Source organism: Phyllobates terribilis, unplaced genomic scaffold, assembly GCF_046119375.1.
Source record: "Phyllobates terribilis strain yellow unplaced genomic scaffold, ASM4611937v1 Scaffold_230__1_contigs__length_3167835, whole genome shotgun sequence".
NCBI classification, from domain to species: domain Eukaryota; kingdom Metazoa; phylum Chordata; class Amphibia; order Anura; family Dendrobatidae; genus Phyllobates; species Phyllobates terribilis.
Genome location: NW_027362990.1, coordinates 1,135,133 through 1,156,719, shown reverse-complemented (window position 1 = coordinate 1,156,719; position 21,587 = coordinate 1,135,133). Strand labels below are relative to the sequence as shown.

General features: G+C 43.5%; 6 non-coding genes and 2 pseudogenes across 6 annotated transcripts; all 8 read left to right on the top strand.

The window, feature by feature from the left end:
* Positions 1–1,318: 1,318 nt before the first annotated feature.
* On the top strand, positions 1,319–1,523 carry LOC141215147 (U2 spliceosomal RNA; annotated as a pseudogene).
* A 1,115-nt stretch (positions 1,524–2,638) lies between these two features.
* LOC141215057 (U2 spliceosomal RNA) lies at positions 2,639–2,829 on the top strand. Its single transcript, XR_012284205.1, has one exon. It is a non-coding gene; the product is annotated as a U2 spliceosomal RNA (small nuclear RNA).
* A 1,118-nt stretch (positions 2,830–3,947) lies between these two features.
* Positions 3,948–4,138, top strand: LOC141215056 (U2 spliceosomal RNA). Its single transcript, XR_012284204.1, has one exon. It is a non-coding gene; the product is annotated as a U2 spliceosomal RNA (small nuclear RNA).
* A 6,155-nt stretch (positions 4,139–10,293) lies between these two features.
* Positions 10,294–10,499, top strand: LOC141215148 (U2 spliceosomal RNA; annotated as a pseudogene).
* A 1,115-nt stretch (positions 10,500–11,614) lies between these two features.
* On the top strand, positions 11,615–11,805 carry LOC141215055 (U2 spliceosomal RNA). The gene has a single exon (XR_012284203.1). It is a non-coding gene; the product is annotated as a U2 spliceosomal RNA (small nuclear RNA).
* Positions 11,806–12,923: 1,118 nt separating this feature from the next.
* On the top strand, positions 12,924–13,114 carry LOC141215054 (U2 spliceosomal RNA). The gene has a single exon (XR_012284202.1). It is a non-coding gene; the product is annotated as a U2 spliceosomal RNA (small nuclear RNA).
* Positions 13,115–14,232: 1,118 nt separating this feature from the next.
* LOC141215053 (U2 spliceosomal RNA) lies at positions 14,233–14,423 on the top strand. Its single transcript, XR_012284201.1, has one exon. It is a non-coding gene; the product is annotated as a U2 spliceosomal RNA (small nuclear RNA).
* A 1,116-nt stretch (positions 14,424–15,539) lies between these two features.
* Positions 15,540–15,730, top strand: LOC141215076 (U2 spliceosomal RNA). Its single transcript, XR_012284222.1, has one exon. It is a non-coding gene; the product is annotated as a U2 spliceosomal RNA (small nuclear RNA).
* Positions 15,731–21,587: the final 5,857 nt, after the last annotated feature.

Here is a 21,587-nt window from a genome sequence, read left to right as displayed (position 1 = left end):
GATGTAGGTGTGAATGTAGTGAATGGACCTATTAAAGTTTTGGGTGTGAAGTTTTCAGAGAGTTTGGATGGGAAAGAAAGTTGGGATGATGCGAAAGGAAAAGTTGAGCAGAAGTTGAATTTTTGGAAATTGAGGAGTTTATCCTTTTTTGGGAAGATTTTAATTGTTAAGAGTGTGGTGTTGCCAATATTTTTATATATTGCGGTAGTATTTCCACCAGGATATATGTGTATGAGAAGCTTGAATAGAATTTTATTTGTTTTTTTGTGGAACTCGAAAATGGAGAGAGCTAGGAGAGAAATTTTGGTTAAAAGAGTGGAAAAAGGTGGTTTGGGTTTTCCGAATTTGGACGTGTTTTTTGGTGTGAATATCGTTGTGTTTGTTTTGAAAGTGATTAGGGCGGATGGAAAGTTTTCATCTATGTGTAGGTATTTATTTGGAGCGTATTTGTTTCGTTTAAAGTGGCAAGAAAGGGATTTGCGATGTCCGATTGCTTTTGAGGTGCCTGTATGGTATGTGTGGGTTTATAAGTTTTTGGTGAGGTATGAACTGTGTGATGCAGATGTGAGATTGCTGGAGAATAAGAAGGCTGTGTATAGGATGATTGAATGTAGAGAGGTAGAATGTGGAATAAATATGGTTAGGGGTGGTGATGTGCAGAAGGTTTGGAAGAAAGTGCGGATGAGTGGTATGACCAACAAACAGAGTGAAGTTGTGTGGCAGTCTTTACATGGAGTATTACCTGTGAGAGAGTTTCAGAGGAATAGAGGTTTGGTGAGGAGTGAAATGTGTCCAAGAAATGGCTGTGGTGGAAGGGAAAGTGTGTTGCATGTTTTTTGGAATTGCCAGTATGCTAGAGATGTGATTGGGAGAATGGGGCCTTTGTGTAAAGAATTGTGTGGTGTGAATTTGTTGTCTTTTGAGTTGTTTATGTTTGGTTTGGGAATATGTGATGGGACGAAGGAAAGAGTCTTGTGGTTGATGCTTGCATGTATAAAGGAAGTGTTATGGGATGTGAGGAATGTGTATGTGTTTAAAAGGAAGGAAATTGCTGTAAAGGATAGTGTGAAGGTGATTTTGGGGAAGATGTATGTGTGTTTCCTATGGGACAAAAAGAGGAGAGGGGAAGTGGATGCGGAGGGAATATGGAAAGTTAAAAAGTGGAGATATATTGTTAGTACCTCTTGATTTTTGTTATTGTTGTTTTGAAATATGAAATAAATATTTCCGATGATGATGGGGACAGCAAATTGCGTATTGGATTTGACGCAGCTGTTTTGATGGAATTTTCCTTTGTCTGGTTTCCATAGACTGTGGAATTTCCTCGTCTGAGGAGAAAAAAAAAAAAAAAAAAAAAAAAAAAAAAAAAATCGGTTCTTATCAGTTTAATATCTGATACGTCCCCTATCTGGGGACCATATATTAAATGGATTTTTAGAACAGGGAGATGGAAAAAGAGCTTGCTCTGTCCACTCCACGCATTGACCTGGTATTGCAGTATCTCCAGGACCGGTGCACCCCTTCTTTAATGCAGTTTCTAAAATCAGAAAGAATTGAATTCAATGTTTTTTGTTCATTTTGCTTGTTTGTCGGATTTTGGGATGGACTCTTTGGCTTTGCTTTTCTTCTCCTCATTGGATTTTTCATGTTCAAAGTTGCAGAAGCCAGATTACAAGCTCATTTTGGTTCAACTTCAGCAACTGTGCATTGCATTGCCATGTAATGTGATGCAATGCTATCTTTCTAGCTCTCCCTTTTTACTTCCTTTTGGATAAACAGACATATTAGGCAAGCATTTTGGAGCTTTCACCTAAATAACTACAGGTGGTGAGATAAGCTGCACAATATAATTGACCTTTCAGTATATTGTTGCACACACACCATCTATTTAGCAAATGCCCTTGTTATCAACAGCAGCCTTTTAAACTCACCTGAGCTAACAGGTATGTGCGCTGGTTACTCTGCTGCGCTTAAAATTTCTTTTTTGGTTTGCTACAATGCCTTTTCTGAAACGTTGTCTCCTTCTGCTGGAACACTGACTTCTTTCATTTAATGCCTGCAGACTATAAAAGAGAACCCAACCCAAAAAGTTTGGTTGATTAGTCTGTGGCATTCTGTTAAACTGTTGCTTATGGCGGTCTCTGTGAGCTTCTCAGCGACATTCAGCCAGCCAGGTATCCTGCCTGCAGTAGATGGAATGTGGCAATGGAACGCTGGCTGCGCGTGTCATAATAGGCTCTGAGCCTTTATATACCTGTGCACAGCAGCAGCCACCTTCAGTCTGCTGCTGGACAGCCAGCAGCAGCAGCAGCAGGAGAGGTATGTAATCAGGAGCCCTCCTGCTAAGGGTAGACAGCTGCTCGTTCCACCCCACCCCCCGCCTTAATTGGTTCTCCTCCCTTCCAACGGTGTTGAGGCGGGTGGGAACAGCAGGGGGTGAAGGTGCTGTGTTTAAAGAGGTGGAGTTATGCAGATCTAAAACGCGTGGATTGCAGCAGCAGCAAGCCGAAAAGTGCAGGCATGTAAGGGATCTAGAGGTTGACAACATGTCTTCTTAACGGGAGTCCAGGAGCTCATCTCCACAAATGGACTTTTCAGGATCCTTGGGTGGCTCCGTAGTTTGAAACCAATTCTGGTTATCGCTTCTCGGCCTTTTGGCTAAGATCAAGTGTAGTATCTGTTCTTATCAGTTTAATATCTGATACGTCCCCTATCTGGGGACCATATATTAAATGGATTTTTAGAACAGGGAGATGGAAAAAGAGCTTGCTCTGTCCACTCCACGCATTGACCTGGTATTGCAGTATCTCCAGGACCGGTGCACCCCTTCTTTAATGCAGTTTCTAAAATCAGAAAGAATTGAATTCAATGTTTTTTGTTCATTTTGCTTGTTTGTCGGATTTTGGGATGGACTCTTTGGCTTTGCTTTTCTTCTCCTCATTGGATTTTTCATGTTCAAAGTTGCAGAAGCCAGATTACAAGCTCATTTTGGTTCAACTTCAGCAACTGTGCATTGCATTGCCATGTAATGTGATGCAATGCTATCTTTCTAGCTCTCCCTTTTTACTTCCTTTTGGATAAACAGACATATTAGGCAAGCATTTTGGAGCTTTCACCTAAATAACTACAGGTGGTGAGATAAGCTGCACAATATAATTGACCTTTCAGTATATTGTTGCACACACACCATCTATTTAGCAAATGCCCTTGTTATCAACAGCAGCCTTTTAAACTCACCTGAGCTAACAGGTATGTGCGCTGGTTACTCTGCTGCGCTTAAAATTTCTTTTTTGGTTTGCTACAATGCCTTTTCTGAAACGTTGTCTCCTTCTGCTGGAACACTGACTTCTTTCATTTAATGCCTGCAGACTATAAAAGAGAACCCAACCCAAAAAGTTTGGTTGATTAGTCTGTGGCATTCTGTTAAACTGTTGCTTATGGCGGTCTCTGTGAGCTTCTCAGCGACATTCAGCCAGCCAGGTATCCTGCCTGCAGTAGATGGAATGTGGCAATGGAACGCTGGCTGCGCGTGTCATAATAGGCTCTGAGCCTTTATATACCTGTGCACAGCAGCAGCCACCTTCAGTCTGCTGCTGGACAGCCAGCAGCAGCAGCAGCAGCAGGAGAGGTATGTAATCAGGAGCCCTCCTGCTAAGGGTAGACAGCTGCTCGTTCCACCCCACCCCCCGCCTTAATTGGTTCTCCTCCCTTCCAACGGTGTTGAGGCGGGTGGGAACAGCAGGGGGTGAAGGTGCTGTGTTTAAAGAGGTGGAGTTATGCAGATCTAAAACGCGTGGATTGCAGCAGCAGCAAGCCGAAAAGTGCAGGCATGTAAGGGATCTAGAGGTTGACAACATGTCTTCTTAACGGGAGTCCAGGAGCTCATCTCCACAAATGGACTTTTCAGGATCCTTGGGTGGCTCCGTAGTTTGAAACCAATTCTGGTTATCGCTTCTCGGCCTTTTGGCTAAGATCAAGTGTAGTATCTGTTCTTATCAGTTTAATATCTGATACGTCCCCTATCTGGGGACCATATATTAAATGGATTTTTAGAACAGGGAGATGGAAAAAGAGCTTGCTCTGTCCACTCCACGCATTGACCTGGTATTGCAGTATCTCCAGGACCGGTGCACCCCTTCTTTAATGCAGTTTCTAAAATCAGAAAGAATTGAATTCAATGTTTTTTGTTCATTTTGCTTGTTTGTCGGATTTTGGGATGGACTCTTTGGCTTTGCTTTTCTTCTCCTCATTGGATTTTTCATGTTCAAAGTTGCAGAAGCCAGATTACAAGCTCATTTTGGTTCAACTTCAGCAACTGTGCATTGCATTGCCATGTAATGTGATGCAATGCTATCTTTCTAGCTCTCCCTTTTTACTTCCTTTTGGATAAACAGACATATTAGGCAAGCATTTTGGAGCTTTCACCTAAATAACTACAGGTGGTGAGATAAGCTGCACAATATAATTGACCTTTCAGTATATTGTTGCACACACACCATCTATTTAGCAAATGCCCTTGTTATCAACAGCAGCCTTTTAAACTCACCTGAGCTAACAGGTATGTGCGCTGGTTACTCTGCTGCGCTTAAAATTTCTTTTTTGGTTTGCTACAATGCCTTTTCTGAAACGTTGTCTCCTTCTGCTGGAACACTGACTTCTTTCATTTAATGCCTGCAGACTATAAAAGAGAACCCAACCCAAAAAGTTTGGTTGATTAGTCTGTGGCATTCTGTTAAACTGTTGCTTATGGCGGTCTCTGTGAGCTTCTCAGCGACATTCAGCCAGCCAGGTATCCTGCCTGCAGTAGATGGAATGTGGCAATGGAACGCTGGCTGCGCGTGTCATAATAGGCTCTGAGCCTTTATATACCTGTGCACAGCAGCAGCCACCTTCAGTCTGCTGCTGGACAGCCAGCAGCAGCAGCAGCAGGAGAGGTATGTAATCAGGAGCCCTCCTGCTAAGGGTAGACAGCTGCTCGTTCCACCCCACCCCCCGCCTTAATTGGTTCTCCTCCCTTCCAACGGTGTTGAGGCGGGTGGGAACAGCAGGGGGTGAAGGTGCTGTGTTTAAAGAGGTGGAGTTATGCAGATCTAAAACGCGTGGATTGCAGCAGCAGCAAGCCGAAAAGTGCAGGCATGTAAGGGATCTAGAGGTTGACAACATGTCTTCTTAACGGGAGTCCAGGAGCTCATCTCCACAAATGGACTTTTCAGGATCCTTGGGTGGCTCCGTAGTTTGAAACCAATTCTGGTTATCGCTTCTCGGCCTTTTGGCTGCGATCGTATGACTGTACCTTGATTGGTGCGAGTCTCCTGGAGGAATCCGGACCCTTTTGTGGAGGATTTTCTGCTTTTTCCTGTGGTATTCCATACCGACAGAATCCAAGATGTCTTTTGTGAAGAACACCATCCGTTTGTCCGTGGATCCATCTGACCAGAACAAGAACAACGTGGTTTTCATTGTCCAAGACATCGTTGAAGGCAAAGCTGGAGCAAGACGTTCTGAGATCTTCAGTGTCAACGAATTTTCACGTCAAGGTAATTATGACGTTACCTTTATGGACCAGGATGTTTGCCTTAATGTCTTTGAATGGCTCCGTGGTCACTCTAGTGACCCCTGCTTGGAAGGAGTTAGATGGGAACCTTTGTTTGGTCTGCAAGAAAAGGAGGTGACTGTGACTGTCTATAACCCTTTTACAGACCCTGAGCTGCTGGAGTGCTTCCTCTCTCGCTACTGTGAATATGTGCGGAAGGGAGTGAAGCAAGTCAATTGTCTAGGAATCTTTAACTGTCAGTATAAATTCCGTGTGAAATTGAAAAGGGATCCTGACAGTGTGGGGGGCTTTAGACACCCTCCATCAAATTTTTCCGTTGCAGGCCATAGAGGTTTCCTCTTTTACCCAGGCCAGCCCATGTTTTGCCGTAGATGCTTTTCTTTCGGACATACCATGGTAACATGCCTTAAAGGGCAGTGTTGCCGAAATTGCAGAAAGGAGGGGCATATGGCCAACCAGTGTCCAGAGGCCAAGTCCTGTGATGTCTGTGGGAGTAGTGATCACATGTATAAGGACTGTCCTATGAGTGCACCTAGACGTTCTGATAAAGAACAGAAGGAGGAAGAGCTGGAGAGGAGGCAGATGGCAAGCGCACTGAAAGTGCTGGAAAGATTGGAGAGGGAGGAGAGAGAGGGAAGGAGGCGGGAAACTGGTAGAGCCTCTCCCTCTACGGCGCCAGAGGAGGTGTCCCTGAGACCATGTTCTTCTTCTGCTGAAGAAATGAGGAAGAAGCGGAGGGAAGAAAAGGAGTTCTGGAGGGAAGTGGCAAAGGTGGAGAAAAAGGCAGTGTCTGCGAGAATATCTAGGAAAGTGGTGGAAGCAGAGCTGCCTGAGATGATGACTTTTGGAGAGGCAATGGATGCAACAGGATGTGAAGTGCAAATCTCGGAACCCGACAGTCCTGAACACCCTTCGGGTCCTGAAAACATTGAAGATTTTTCTTCGGAGGATGATAGGGGTGCAAAGAAGAGTCGTAGGGAGGATGGTGGGGGCAGTGATGATGCAGATTTTAGTGAGCCTCGGAGGAAGATCAGAACTGCCAGAATGAGGAGTGTGGCTGGTGAAGCCAGCGGGTCGGAAACCAGCTGTTCTGTTCTGATGGCGGAGGAGGATAGTGGTGGTGCTGGATAGTGTCACCATATAATATTGTAAATGTTTTTTCTTTTTGTCCTCTTGTGAGCTTTGGTTTAGGCCAAAGGCTATTTCTTTGTGTAATTGGTGAAGGAGTAGAAGTATTATGGGATTTACCATAGTGTCCCAAAACGTAAGAGTGTTTAAAAGTAAAGTAAGAAGAGCTGCTATTTTTGAGTTTTTAGCTATGCAAAATGCATCTATTTTTTGTTTACAAGAATGTGGGGTAGTGGATGGTGTGAAAGGGGATGAATGGTCTTATGGAGCGTCTGTGTGGTCGGGGAGTGCATGTAATAAGAATGATGGTGTGGGTATTTTGGTTAAAGGAAGGGAGGTTGTTTTGAGTGATTATTTGGTTATTGAGGTGGGGAGATGTATCCTTGCTAATTTTGTATACAAGAATGTAAAGTTTTGTGTTATTAATGTTTATGCGCCAGTTGAAAAAAATGAGCGCAAAAATTTATTTGAAAAAATTAAGCTTTTTGTTCCAGGAAGAATACCTGTGGTAATTGTGGGTGATATGAACTGTGATGTGGGGAGAGTGAATGTGGATGTGTCTGGGAAAGCATTATTGGAGTTAGTGAATGATTTTGGGTTGTGTGATATGCAGCGCGTGTGTAACATGAATCCTTTGTTGAACACTTTCTTTTCTGAGAGTGGTAGGGTACAATCCAGATTGGATTATTGTTTTATTTCTAAAAATATAGTTTCTGTTAATTATAGGCAGGAAAACGTTCTTTTTTCAGATCATGTGTGTATGTTGTGTGAGTTGGATATAAAAGTTGATGGAGTGTTTGGGAGAGGATTGTGGAAGTTAAATGTTAAACTGTTAGAGAATGAAGATGTGAGAAAGGAGTATGAAAGGCGGTATGAAGAATGGTGTAAGCATAAAAATGAGTTTGGGAATGTTTGTGAGTGGTGGGACTGGGTGAAGAAACAAACAAAAATGTTCTTTAAAAATTTAGGATACAAGTATGCAGCAATTAAAAGAGAGAGTTTTGTTAAACTGAACGCGCGGTTGAGCGTTTTGTATAAGTTAAGGGAAGGAGGAGTTGAGGTGGAGGAGGATATTTTAGAGGTAAAAAAGGAGATTAGTGAGTTTTTGTTGGAGAGAGGGAGAAGCATAGTGTTTAGGGCAAAGATTGATAAGATGGAGCAGGATGAGAAATGTTCTCGGTTTTTCTTTAAAAAAGTTTTTGGAAAGAAACAGAGTATGAGCGTGGTGTATGGAGCAGATGGAAGTGAGGTGAGTGGAGAGGATATGTGTGAAGAGGTGGCTAAGTTTTATGAGGATCTGTATGCAGTGAAACAGAGGGATGAATGTTTGGAGAATGATGTTTTGAGTGTGTTAGAGAGTAAGTTGAGTGAAGCAGAAAGAGAGAGAGTGATGGGTGAGGTGACTGGTGATGAGGTATGGAAGGTTATGTGTAGTATGGCTTTGAATAAGACGCCGGGGGAGGATGGCCTCCCAGTAGAATTTTATCGTGTGATGTGGGGTGTGATTGGTAAGGACTTTGTGGATGTATGTAAGTATATGTGGGGAAACATGGAGGTGACTGAGAGTATGCGTGCAGGTATGGTTGTGTTAATTCCTAAGAAAGGGGATTTGAAAAGTCTGAGGAATTGGAGGCCAATAACGCTACTTAATTGTGATTATAAAATCTATGCAAAACTTATGGCTAATAGGATGCGTGATGTGATAGAGAGTGTGATTGGGGATGAGCAGTGTTGTGCGGTACCTGGGAGGCGGATTCATGAGTGTGTGTGTATGTTAAGAGATTGTCTATGGGATTGCATGGGTCGTAAGAAGAGTGTATTTTTGTTAAGTTTGGATTTTGAAAAGGCTTATGATAGGTTGTCGCATGGTTTTTTGTTCAGAGTGTTGTTAAAAATGGGTTTTCCGGCTGATTTTGTTGGGCGAGTGAGAAGTTTGTATGCGGGTGTTTATTGCTGTGTTTTAATGAATGGGTATGTGGGTAGGAAAGTGAATGTGTTTTCGGGTGTGCGACAGGGGTGTCCTTTGTCCCCTGTAGCATTTATTTGTGCAATTGAGCCATTGTTGTGTATGCTGAGGAAAGATAAGGTAATTCGTGGTGTGCAAGTGCCGGGAGGTGGAGGAAAAGAATGGAAGGTGAGTGGTTATATGGATGACGTGTGTGTATTATGTGATTCTGAATGTTCGGTGAGGCGGGTGAAGTTGTTAGTGTCTATTTTTTGTGGTGCATCTGCGTTTAAAGTGAATTGGGAAAAGAGTGAGTGTAAGGGTTTTGGAGGCGGAAGTTTAAGTAGGGATGTAGGTGTGAATGTAGTGAATGGACCTATTAAAGTTTTGGGTGTGAAGTTTTCAGAGAGTTTGGATGGGAAAGAAAGTTGGGATGATGCGAAAGGAAAAGTTGAGCAGAAGTTGAATTTTTGGAAATTGAGGAGTTTATCCTTTTTTGGGAAGATTTTAATTGTTAAGAGTGTGGTGTTGCCAATATTTTTATATATTGCGGTAGTATTTCCACCAGGATATATGTGTATGAGAAGCTTGAATAGAATTTTATTTGTTTTTTTGTGGAACTCGAAAATGGAGAGAGCTAGGAGAGAAATTTTGGTTAAAAGAGTGGAAAAAGGTGGTTTGGGTTTTCCGAATTTGGACGTGTTTTTTGGTGTGAATATCGTTGTGTTTGTTTTGAAAGTGATTAGGGCGGATGGAAAGTTTTCATCTATGTGTAGGTATTTATTTGGAGCGTATTTGTTTCGTTTAAAGTGGCAAGAAAGGGATTTGCGATGTCCGATTGCTTTTGAGGTGCCTGTATGGTATGTGTGGGTTTATAAGTTTTTGGTGAGGTATGAACTGTGTGATGCAGATGTGAGATTGCTGGAGAATAAGAAGGCTGTGTATAGGATGATTGAATGTAGAGAGGTAGAATGTGGAATAAATATGGTTAGGGGTGGTGATGTGCAGAAGGTTTGGAAGAAAGTGCGGATGAGTGGTATGACCAACAAACAGAGTGAAGTTGTGTGGCAGTCTTTACATGGAGTATTACCTGTGAGAGAGTTTCAGAGGAATAGAGGTTTGGTGAGGAGTGAAATGTGTCCAAGAAATGGCTGTGGTGGAAGGGAAAGTGTGTTGCATGTTTTTTGGAATTGCCAGTATGCTAGAGATGTGATTGGGAGAATGGGGCCTTTGTGTAAAGAATTGTGTGGTGTGAATTTGTTGTCTTTTGAGTTGTTTATGTTTGGTTTGGGAATATGTGATGGGACGAAGGAAAGAGTCTTGTGGTTGATGCTTGCATGTATAAAGGAAGTGTTATGGGATGTGAGGAATGTGTATGTGTTTAAAAGGAAGGAAATTGCTGTAAAGGATAGTGTGAAGGTGATTTTGGGGAAGATGTATGTGTGTTTCCTATGGGACAAAAAGAGGAGAGGGGAAGTGGATGCGGAGGGAATATGGAAAGTTAAAAAGTGGAGATATATTGTTAGTACCTCTTGATTTTTGTTATTGTTGTTTTGAAATATGAAATAAATATTTCCGATGATGATGGGGACAGCAAATTGCGTATTGGATTTGACGCAGCTGTTTTGATGGAATTTTCCTTTGTCTGGTTTCCATAGACTGTGGAATTTCCTCGTCTGAGGAGAAAAAAAAAAAAAAAAAAAAAAAAAAAAAAAAAAATCGGTTCTTATCAGTTTAATATCTGATACGTCCCCTATCTGGGGACCATATATTAAATGGATTTTTAGAACAGGGAGATGGAAAAAGAGCTTGCTCTGTCCACTCCACGCATTGACCTGGTATTGCAGTATCTCCAGGACCGGTGCACCCCTTCTTTAATGCAGTTTCTAAAATCAGAAAGAATTGAATTCAATGTTTTTTGTTCATTTTGCTTGTTTGTCGGATTTTGGGATGGACTCTTTGGCTTTGCTTTTCTTCTCCTCATTGGATTTTTCATGTTCAAAGTTGCAGAAGCCAGATTACAAGCTCATTTTGGTTCAACTTCAGCAACTGTGCATTGCATTGCCATGTAATGTGATGCAATGCTATCTTTCTAGCTCTCCCTTTTTACTTCCTTTTGGATAAACAGACATATTAGGCAAGCATTTTGGAGCTTTCACCTAAATAACTACAGGTGGTGAGATAAGCTGCACAATATAATTGACCTTTCAGTATATTGTTGCACACACACCATCTATTTAGCAAATGCCCTTGTTATCAACAGCAGCCTTTTAAACTCACCTGAGCTAACAGGTATGTGCGCTGGTTACTCTGCTGCGCTTAAAATTTCTTTTTTGGTTTGCTACAATGCCTTTTCTGAAACGTTGTCTCCTTCTGCTGGAACACTGACTTCTTTCATTTAATGCCTGCAGACTATAAAAGAGAACCCAACCCAAAAAGTTTGGTTGATTAGTCTGTGGCATTCTGTTAAACTGTTGCTTATGGCGGTCTCTGTGAGCTTCTCAGCGACATTCAGCCAGCCAGGTATCCTGCCTGCAGTAGATGGAATGTGGCAATGGAACGCTGGCTGCGCGTGTCATAATAGGCTCTGAGCCTTTATATACCTGTGCACAGCAGCAGCCACCTTCAGTCTGCTGCTGGACAGCCAGCAGCAGCAGCAGCAGGAGAGGTATGTAATCAGGAGCCCTCCTGCTAAGGGTAGACAGCTGCTCGTTCCACCCCACCCCCCGCCTTAATTGGTTCTCCTCCCTTCCAACGGTGTTGAGGCGGGTGGGAACAGCAGGGGGTGAAGGTGCTGTGTTTAAAGAGGTGGAGTTATGCAGATCTAAAACGCGTGGATTGCAGCAGCAGCAAGCCGAAAAGTGCAGGCATGTAAGGGATCTAGAGGTTGACAACATGTCTTCTTAACGGGAGTCCAGGAGCTCATCTCCACAAATGGACTTTTCAGGATCCTTGGGTGGCTCCGTAGTTTGAAACCAATTCTGGTTATCGCTTCTCGGCCTTTTGGCTAAGATCAAGTGTAGTATCTGTTCTTATCAGTTTAATATCTGATACGTCCCCTATCTGGGGACCATATATTAAATGGATTTTTAGAACAGGGAGATGGAAAAAGAGCTTGCTCTGTCCACTCCACGCATTGACCTGGTATTGCAGTATCTCCAGGACCGGTGCACCCCTTCTTTAATGCAGTTTCTAAAATCAGAAAGAATTGAATTCAATGTTTTTTGTTCATTTTGCTTGTTTGTCGGATTTTGGGATGGACTCTTTGGCTTTGCTTTTCTTCTCCTCATTGGATTTTTCATGTTCAAAGTTGCAGAAGCCAGATTACAAGCTCATTTTGGTTCAACTTCAGCAACTGTGCATTGCATTGCCATGTAATGTGATGCAATGCTATCTTTCTAGCTCTCCCTTTTTACTTCCTTTTGGATAAACAGACATATTAGGCAAGCATTTTGGAGCTTTCACCTAAATAACTACAGGTGGTGAGATAAGCTGCACAATATAATTGACCTTTCAGTATATTGTTGCACACACACCATCTATTTAGCAAATGCCCTTGTTATCAACAGCAGCCTTTTAAACTCACCTGAGCTAACAGGTATGTGCGCTGGTTACTCTGCTGCGCTTAAAATTTCTTTTTTGGTTTGCTACAATGCCTTTTCTGAAACGTTGTCTCCTTCTGCTGGAACACTGACTTCTTTCATTTAATGCCTGCAGACTATAAAAGAGAACCCAACCCAAAAAGTTTGGTTGATTAGTCTGTGGCATTCTGTTAAACTGTTGCTTATGGCGGTCTCTGTGAGCTTCTCAGCGACATTCAGCCAGCCAGGTATCCTGCCTGCAGTAGATGGAATGTGGCAATGGAACGCTGGCTGCGCGTGTCATAATAGGCTCTGAGCCTTTATATACCTGTGCACAGCAGCAGCCACCTTCAGTCTGCTGCTGGACAGCCAGCAGCAGCAGCAGCAGCAGGAGAGGTATGTAATCAGGAGCCCTCCTGCTAAGGGTAGACAGCTGCTCGTTCCACCCCACCCCCCGCCTTAATTGGTTCTCCTCCCTTCCAACGGTGTTGAGGCGGGTGGGAACAGCAGGGGGTGAAGGTGCTGTGTTTAAAGAGGTGGAGTTATGCAGATCTAAAACGCGTGGATTGCAGCAGCAGCAAGCCGAAAAGTGCAGGCATGTAAGGGATCTAGAGGTTGACAACATGTCTTCTTAACGGGAGTCCAGGAGCTCATCTCCACAAATGGACTTTTCAGGATCCTTGGGTGGCTCCGTAGTTTGAAACCAATTCTGGTTATCGCTTCTCGGCCTTTTGGCTAAGATCAAGTGTAGTATCTGTTCTTATCAGTTTAATATCTGATACGTCCCCTATCTGGGGACCATATATTAAATGGATTTTTAGAACAGGGAGATGGAAAAAGAGCTTGCTCTGTCCACTCCACGCATTGACCTGGTATTGCAGTATCTCCAGGACCGGTGCACCCCTTCTTTAATGCAGTTTCTAAAATCAGAAAGAATTGAATTCAATGTTTTTTGTTCATTTTGCTTGTTTGTCGGATTTTGGGATGGACTCTTTGGCTTTGCTTTTCTTCTCCTCATTGGATTTTTCATGTTCAAAGTTGCAGAAGCCAGATTACAAGCTCATTTTGGTTCAACTTCAGCAACTGTGCATTGCATTGCCATGTAATGTGATGCAATGCTATCTTTCTAGCTCTCCCTTTTTACTTCCTTTTGGATAAACAGACATATTAGGCAAGCATTTTGGAGCTTTCACCTAAATAACTACAGGTGGTGAGATAAGCTGCACAATATAATTGACCTTTCAGTATATTGTTGCACACACACCATCTATTTAGCAAATGCCCTTGTTATCAACAGCAGCCTTTTAAACTCACCTGAGCTAACAGGTATGTGCGCTGGTTACTCTGCTGCGCTTAAAATTTCTTTTTTGGTTTGCTACAATGCCTTTTCTGAAACGTTGTCTCCTTCTGCTGGAACACTGACTTCTTTCATTTAATGCCTGCAGACTATAAAAGAGAACCCAACCCAAAAAGTTTGGTTGATTAGTCTGTGGCATTCTGTTAAACTGTTGCTTATGGCGGTCTCTGTGAGCTTCTCAGCGACATTCAGCCAGCCAGGTATCCTGCCTGCAGTAGATGGAATGTGGCAATGGAACGCTGGCTGCGCGTGTCATAATAGGCTCTGAGCCTTTATATACCTGTGCACAGCAGCAGCCACCTTCAGTCTGCTGCTGGACAGCCAGCAGCAGCAGCAGCAGCAGGAGAGGTATGTAATCAGGAGCCCTCCTGCTAAGGGTAGACAGCTGCTCGTTCCACCCCACCCCCCGCCTTAATTGGTTCTCCTCCCTTCCAACGGTGTTGAGGCGGGTGGGAACAGCAGGGGGTGAAGGTGCTGTGTTTAAAGAGGTGGAGTTATGCAGATCTAAAACGCGTGGATTGCAGCAGCAGCAAGCCGAAAAGTGCAGGCATGTAAGGGATCTAGAGGTTGACAACATGTCTTCTTAACGGGAGTCCAGGAGCTCATCTCCACAAATGGACTTTTCAGGATCCTTGGGTGGCTCCGTAGTTTGAAACCAATTCTGGTTATCGCTTCTCGGCCTTTTGGCTAAGATCAAGTGTAGTATCTGTTCTTATCAGTTTAATATCTGATACGTCCCCTATCTGGGGACCATATATTAAATGGATTTTTAGAACAGGGAGATGGAAAAAGAGCTTGCTCTGTCCACTCCACGCATTGACCTGGTATTGCAGTATCTCCAGGACCGGTGCACCCCTTCTTTAATGCAGTTTCTAAAATCAGAAAGAATTGAATTCAATGTTTTTTGTTCATTTTGCTTGTTTGTCGGATTTTGGGATGGACTCTTTGGCTTTGCTTTTCTTCTCCTCATTGGATTTTTCATGTTCAAAGTTGCAGAAGCCAGATTACATTGCTCATTTGGGTTCAACTTCAGCAACTGTGCATTGCATTGCCATGTAATGTGATGCAATGCTATCTTTCTAGCTCTCCCTTTTTACTTCCTTTTGGATAAACAGACATATTAGGCAAGCATTTTGGAGCTTTCACCTAAATAACTACAGGTGGTGAGATAAGCTGCACAATATAATTGACCTTTCAGTATATTGTTGCACACACACCATCTATTTAGCAAATGCCCTTGTTATCAACAGCAGCCTTTTAAACTCACCTGAGCTAACAGGTATGTGCGCTGGTTACTCTGCTGCGCTTAAAATTTCTTTTTTGGTTTGCTACAATGCCTTTTCTGAAACGTTGTCTCCTTCTGCTGGAACACTGACTTCTTTCATTTAATGCCTGCAGACTATAAAAGAGAACCCAACCCAAAAAGTTTGGTTGATTAGTCTGTGGCATTCTGTTAAACTGTTGCTTATGGCGGTCTCTGTGAGCTTCTCAGCGACATTCAGCCAGCCAGGTATCCTGCCTGCAGTAGATGGAATGTGGCAATGGAACGCTGGCTGCGCGTGTCATAATAGGCTCTGAGCCTTTATATACCTGTGCACAGCAGCAGCCACCTTCAGTCTGCTGCTGGACAGCCAGCAGCAGCAGCAGCAGGAGAGGTATGTAATCAGGAGCCCTCCTGCTAAGGGTAGACAGCTGCTCGTTCCACCCCACCCCCCGCCTTAATTGGTTCTCCTCCCTTCCAACGGTGTTGAGGCGGGTGGGAACAGCAGGGGGTGAAGGTGCTGTGTTTAAAGAGGTGGAGTTATGCAGATCTAAAACGCGTGGATTGCAGCAGCAGCAAGCCGAAAAGTGCAGGCATGTAAGGGATCTAGAGGTTGACAACATGTCTTCTTAACGGGAGTCCAGGAGCTCATCTCCACAAATGGACTTTTCAGGATCCTTGGGTGGCTCCGTAGTTTGAAACCAATTCTGGTTATCGCTTCTCGGCCTTTTGGCTAAGATCAAGTGTAGTATCTGTTCTTATCAGTTTAATATCTGATACGTCCCCTATGTGGGGACCATATATTAAATGGATTTTTAGAACAGGGAGATGGAAAAAGAGCTTGCTCTGTCCACTCCACGCATTGACCTGGTATTGCAGTATCTCCAGGACCGGTGCACCCCTTCTTTAATGCAGTTTCTAAAATCAGAAAGAATTGAATTCAATGTTTTTTGTTCATTTTGCTTGTTTGTCGGATTTTGGGATGGACTCTTTGGCTTTGCTTTTCTTCTCCTCATTGGATTTTTCATGTTCAAAGTTGCAGAAGCCAGATTACAAGCTCATTTTGGTTCAACTTCAGCAACTGTGCATTGCATTGCCATGTAATGTGATGCAATGCTATCTTTCTAGCTCTCCCTTTTTACTTCCTTTTGGATAAACAGACATATTAGGCAAGCATTTTGGAGCTTTCACCTAAATAACTACAGGTGGTGAGATAAGCTGCACAATATAATTGACCTTTCAGTATATTGTTGCACACACACCATCTATTTAGCAAATGCCCTTGTTATCAACAGCAGCCTTTTAAACTCACCTGAGCTAACAGGTATGTGCGCTGGTTACTCTGCTGCGCTTAAAATTTCTTTTTTGGTTTGCTACAATGCCTTTTCTGAAACGTTGTCTCCTTCTGCTGGAACACTGACTTCTTTCATTTAATGCCTGCAGACTATAAAAGAGAACCCAACCCAAAAAGTTTGGTTGATTAGTCTGTGGCATTCTGTTAAACTGTTGCTTATGGCGGTCTCTGTGAGCTTCTCAGCGACATTCAGCCAGCCAGGTATCCTGCCTGCAGTAGATGGAATGTGGCAATGGAACGCTGGCTGCGCGTGTCATAATAGGCTCTGAGCCTTTATATACCTGTGCACAGCAGCAGCCACCTTCAGTCTGCTGCTGGACAGCCAGCAGCAGCAGCAGCAGGAGAGGTATGTAATCAGGAGCCCTCCTGCTAAGGGTAGACAGCTGCTCGTTCCACCCCACCCCCCGCCTTAATTGGTTCTCCTCCCTTCCAACGGTGTTGAGGCGGGTGGGAACAGCAGGGGGTGAAGGTGCTGTGTTTAAAGAGGTGGAGTTATGCAGATCTAAAACGCGTGGATTGCAGCAGCAGCAAGCCGAAAAGTGCAGGCATGTAAGGGATCTAGAGGTTGACAACATGTCTTCTTAACGGGAGTCCAGGAGCTCATCTCCACAAATGGACTTTTCAGGATCCTTGGGTGGCTCCGTAGTTTGAAACCAATTCTGGTTATCGCTTCTCGGCCTTTTGGCTCAGATCGGGGTGTTTGCCTCGGTCTGGGCTGAGGGGTGCGTATTTTCGGCTCGTGTGGTGGAGAAAGCGATCCGTGCCTTGGGCATTACAATGGCGGCTGTAAAGAATACCGTGCGATTGGAGGTTATTGAGGACCACAGACATAACATCGGCTTGGAATTTATTGTCCGGAATATAGTGATGGAATTGACGGGATTTAAACTGGAGAAGATTTTTTGTATCCAGGAGTTTCCTAAAGCTGGTAATTATGACACTTCTTTCTACTTGGAAGCAGACTGTTTGACTTTCTTTCAGCGTTTAAAAGAGAAAAGACATCATGAGTATTTACAATTTATAATCCCTAAGCCTTTGTTTTCTAATATTGAAAGGCCCATTACTGTACACATGTATAACCCGTTTGTGGAGATCCCTTTGATTAGAGCTTTCTTATCACAGTATTGCTCAGTAATAAGGGGGGGAATCATGCAAAAGAATATTTTTGCTGTTTTCAATGGGAATGTGAAATTTTGGGCTCGTTTCAAATCTGACCCTGAGGGTATTGGTGGAACCATGCACCCACCTGCAAATTTCTCCATTGGAGGAAATAGAGGATTCCTACATTATCCTGGTCAGCCCTCTTTTTGTAGGAAATGTTTTTGTTATGGCCATATAGCTGCGGAATGTACCTCTGATGTAACTTGTAGGAATTGTAAAAAATCAGGGCATGAAGCCTTTGAATGTCCCTATCCTGCAATATGTGACTTATGTGGTGAAAATGGCCACACTTGTAGATCATGTCCTAATGTTAGCCGTCAGGTTTTTTTGGCGCGTCTTAATACTGAGAGACGTAGGACATGGGGGGAGAGACAGGGGGCTCCTCAGGCACAGGAGGGCCCTACTGAAATCCCTCGTGTTGTTCCTGAAACTACTACAATGGTGGAGGAAGTGGTGGATTTTATTCCCACTGTGGCTGAGGTGCATGATATCACTGTAGAGGGAAATCTTGGAGACCAGGTGCAGCCTGACGTGGGTGTGGCACCACCTGTAGAGTTGCCTTCTGGGTCAGGGGCTGAGACGGCTCTCAGTGAGGTAATTGAGGAGGTGGAAAGCTCTGAGGAGATGTCTGCCCCAAGTTCCGTTGACATACAGTGGTCAGTTTCTCCAGAGGAAATAGAGGCTGCCAGGATGCCTTCAGCTGAAAATGCTGCCATCGTTTGTAAAGCCTTGGCCAAACAGAAGAAGACTGGTAAAACTGTAAAGAGGTTACGAAAGAAGAAATTTGAGTCTTTTGAGTCTCACAACCCTTTTTCCGTCCTATCTGACTCTGGGGAGGATTCACATTTGAATGAACCTTATAAGGCCACTCCCATATCACCTAGTGAAGGTTTCTTAGAGGAAAAGGATGTGGCAGGCTTGGAGAGCCTATTTGAATTTTCTGAGGTGGCCTGAGACATGTTGATTTCCTTTTCTGGTCTTCCCGGTCTCCATAACCTGCATTGACACCTATGGTCCTGCGGCTGAAAATAATCTCCCAGAATGTACGTATGTTTGCATCAGCGACAAAGCGTGCCACTGTTCTGGACTATTTGGCATCTAAGGGCTGTGACATTATATGTGTTCAAGAATGTGGTTTATCTAAATTTCCTAAACAAAATGAGTGGCTGTATGGGGAGGCAGTGTGGTCCTTTTCTAATACTAACAGAAATGATGGCATTGGAATCCTTATCCAAAACAGAGACATTCGCTTAAAACAGAAAACTATTATTCTGGAAGGAAGATGTGCTTGTATCACTCTATCATACCTTGGTTGGGACTTTAAACTAATTTGCATATATGCAAATGTGGATAAAAATGAGCGCTTATCACTCTTCAAAAAATTGACTTTTTTTTTGCATGGCAAGTTGCCTGTTTTTGTTATTGGTGACTTTAACTGTATTTTTTCAAAAGAAGCAAGGGCAGGTTCATGGCAATCTAAAGTGGATGTTACAGGTAATCTATGGAACCAAATGACTAAAGACTTCTCCCTTAGGGATGCTGTGTCGGAGAAGCCGGGACCTTTTACATATCATTCAGATGATGGCCATGCCGAGTCTAGACTGGACTATTTTTTTGTTTCCTCACCGGCAGTTAAATGTGTTAAGTATTCCCAAGAGAAAGTTTGCTTCTCTGATCATGAGTGTTTGCTTGGGGTGTTTGAGGTGGATGGTTTTTTCTATGGCAAAGGGAGGTGGCGGATGAATGTGAGTGTTCTGGATGACAAGCAAGTTTTCAGGTGTTTTTCAAAAAAATACCATGGTTGGGTGAGGAGGAAAAGGGATTTTTGCAATATCTTGGAATGGTGGGTGTGGGTCAAGGTTAGAATTAGGGATTTTTTCAGGAAAATTGGCTATATTAAGGCTAAAAAGAAGAGATTATTATATACACAAATAAATAGGAGGATTTCCTTTTTGCATGAATGTAGAGCTATGGGTATAGATGTTAAAAGTGAGTTGGTTAAAATGAAGAACGAAATGGGTGATTGGATGTTTGGACGAGGAAAGGAAATCATATTCCGGTCGAGAGTGAAGTTTAGGGAACAGAATGAGAAATGTACGCGCTTCTTTTTTAAGAAAATGTGTGGTGGTAAACGGGATATGCATGTGTTAGTGAATGATAAGGGTGATGAGGTACATGGTGAGGGAGTGATCAAGGAAGTGGTTAATTTTTATAAAGGCTTGTATGGGGAGAAAAAGTGTGATTTGGGGAACGAGAATGAGTTTTTGCAGGTACTTGGAAATTTTGTTACAGAAAGTGAAAGTCAGGCTTTGATGGATGATTTAACAGAGAAAGAATTGTTGGGTGTGATCTCCAAGTCTCCGAAGAACAAATCCCCTGGGCAGGATGGAATCCCATGTGATTTTTATGCAAAATATTGGGACGTTGTTTCTCAGGATCTGTTTGAAGTCATGAAATCCTTGTTTGCCGGAGTGAGTATGCCTGAGTGTATGAAGGGAGGTTTGGTTGTGTTATTGTTTAAAAAAGGTGATAGAAAGAGGCTAGCCAACTGGAGACCAATTACGCTGCTTAATGCTGATTATAAGATTTTTGCGAAAATTTTGGCTTGTCGTATGAGAGAAGTGATAGCATCTGTGATTGAGGAGGAACAAGTGTGTGCAGTGCCTGAACGGAGGATACAAGAGAACATTTGTCTGGTGAGGGATGTGCTAGAGGATTGTAAGAGTAGAAAGAAAGGTGTGATTGTATGTGCGCTTGACTTTGAAAAGGCCTTTGATTGTGTGGCTCATGTGTTTTTGTTTAATGTGTTGTTGAAGATGGGCTTTCCAGAGCGCTTGGTTAGATTGATTATGGGAATGTATGAGGGTGCTAGAAGTGTGGTGCAGGTGAATGGTTTTTTATCTGAGTCTTTTGAAATATTGTCAGGGGTGAGGCAGGGATGCCCGCTTTCTCCAATCATGTTTATTTGTGTGATGGAGCCTCTTCTCCAGCTTATTAGAAGGGATACAGTTTTAAAGGGGTTTTTGATCCCTGGCTGTGATGGTAAGGCTATTAAAGTGATTGGTTATATGGATGATGTGTGTGTGTTGTGTGATTCTGAGAGTGATGTCGCAAGGGTTAAATGGTTAGTCCAATGTTTTTGTGTGGCCTCTGCTTTCAAAATAAATTGGGAAAAAGTAAGGTTAAGGGATTTTTTAGTAGTAAAAAAGTGAGTGATGCAGATATGGAATGTGTGGAAGGGGGGATTAAAGTGTTGGGGGTGTGTCTGGATGAGAGTTTAAAAGGGGACAAGAGTTGGGAGGATCTGGGTGGTAAAATTGCAAGGAAATTGGAATTATGGCGTCTGCGTGATCTGTCCTTTACTGGGAAAATTTTAATCATTAAAAGTATCATTCTCCCTATGCTTATTTATGTAGCTTTGATTTTTCCCCCATCTGTTGGAGTTTTGAAGAAGATTAATAGATTACTTTTTGTGTTCCTTTGGGGCAGTAATATAGAGAAGGCCAAGAGGGAATTTCTTCATAGGTGTAAAAGGAATGGTGGCCTAGGATTCCCTAACATCGAGACTTTTATTGGTCTGAATTGTATTAGTTTTTTTGCAGGACTTTTATTAAAGCAATCCAAGGCTGCATGTATGTGTAGATACCTTGGAGGCTCCGTCTTCCATCGGTTAAAATGGATGAATTATGATAACTGTAAACCTACTGCTTATGTATGTGACGCGCCCCTGGGCCTGTGTCGCGCTGCGTTGCGCACGCGGGAGCTTACCCGGAGCCGGATCTGTTTAGGGTTGTAGTCTCGTGGCGGTGACCCGGTCCGTGCCCAGGGAGTCAAACTGGACGGCAGTCTGTTAGCGGTAGAAAATGGTTGATGACTACGCCACCCGTTGAATGCAGCCAGGGGGCTGCTGCTGCAGGGCAGACCGCTGAGGCCGGTGGAAGGATGGTGCAGCGTGATAGTATAACCCCCAACGGGAGGGGTATGGCCTCAGGGCAGCCGACGTGGATGATGGGGGTAGCAGGAACCACTCAGAGACGGTATGGTAGCGTTCAGGGTCTTTACTGGTAACAACGATAGACCCTCCCGGAGTACTTGCTAGCGAACGGGGCCTGGTCAGTCCTTGAGCAGATGGGATCTCCCCTGGCCAGGCGTAGTTGTAGGCCTCCCAAGCTGACTGTACTCTTCTGGCTACCTTGCTAGAAGCTGATGTAAGTAGCCCACGTCCCTGAGTGTACCGTGTGGTGCT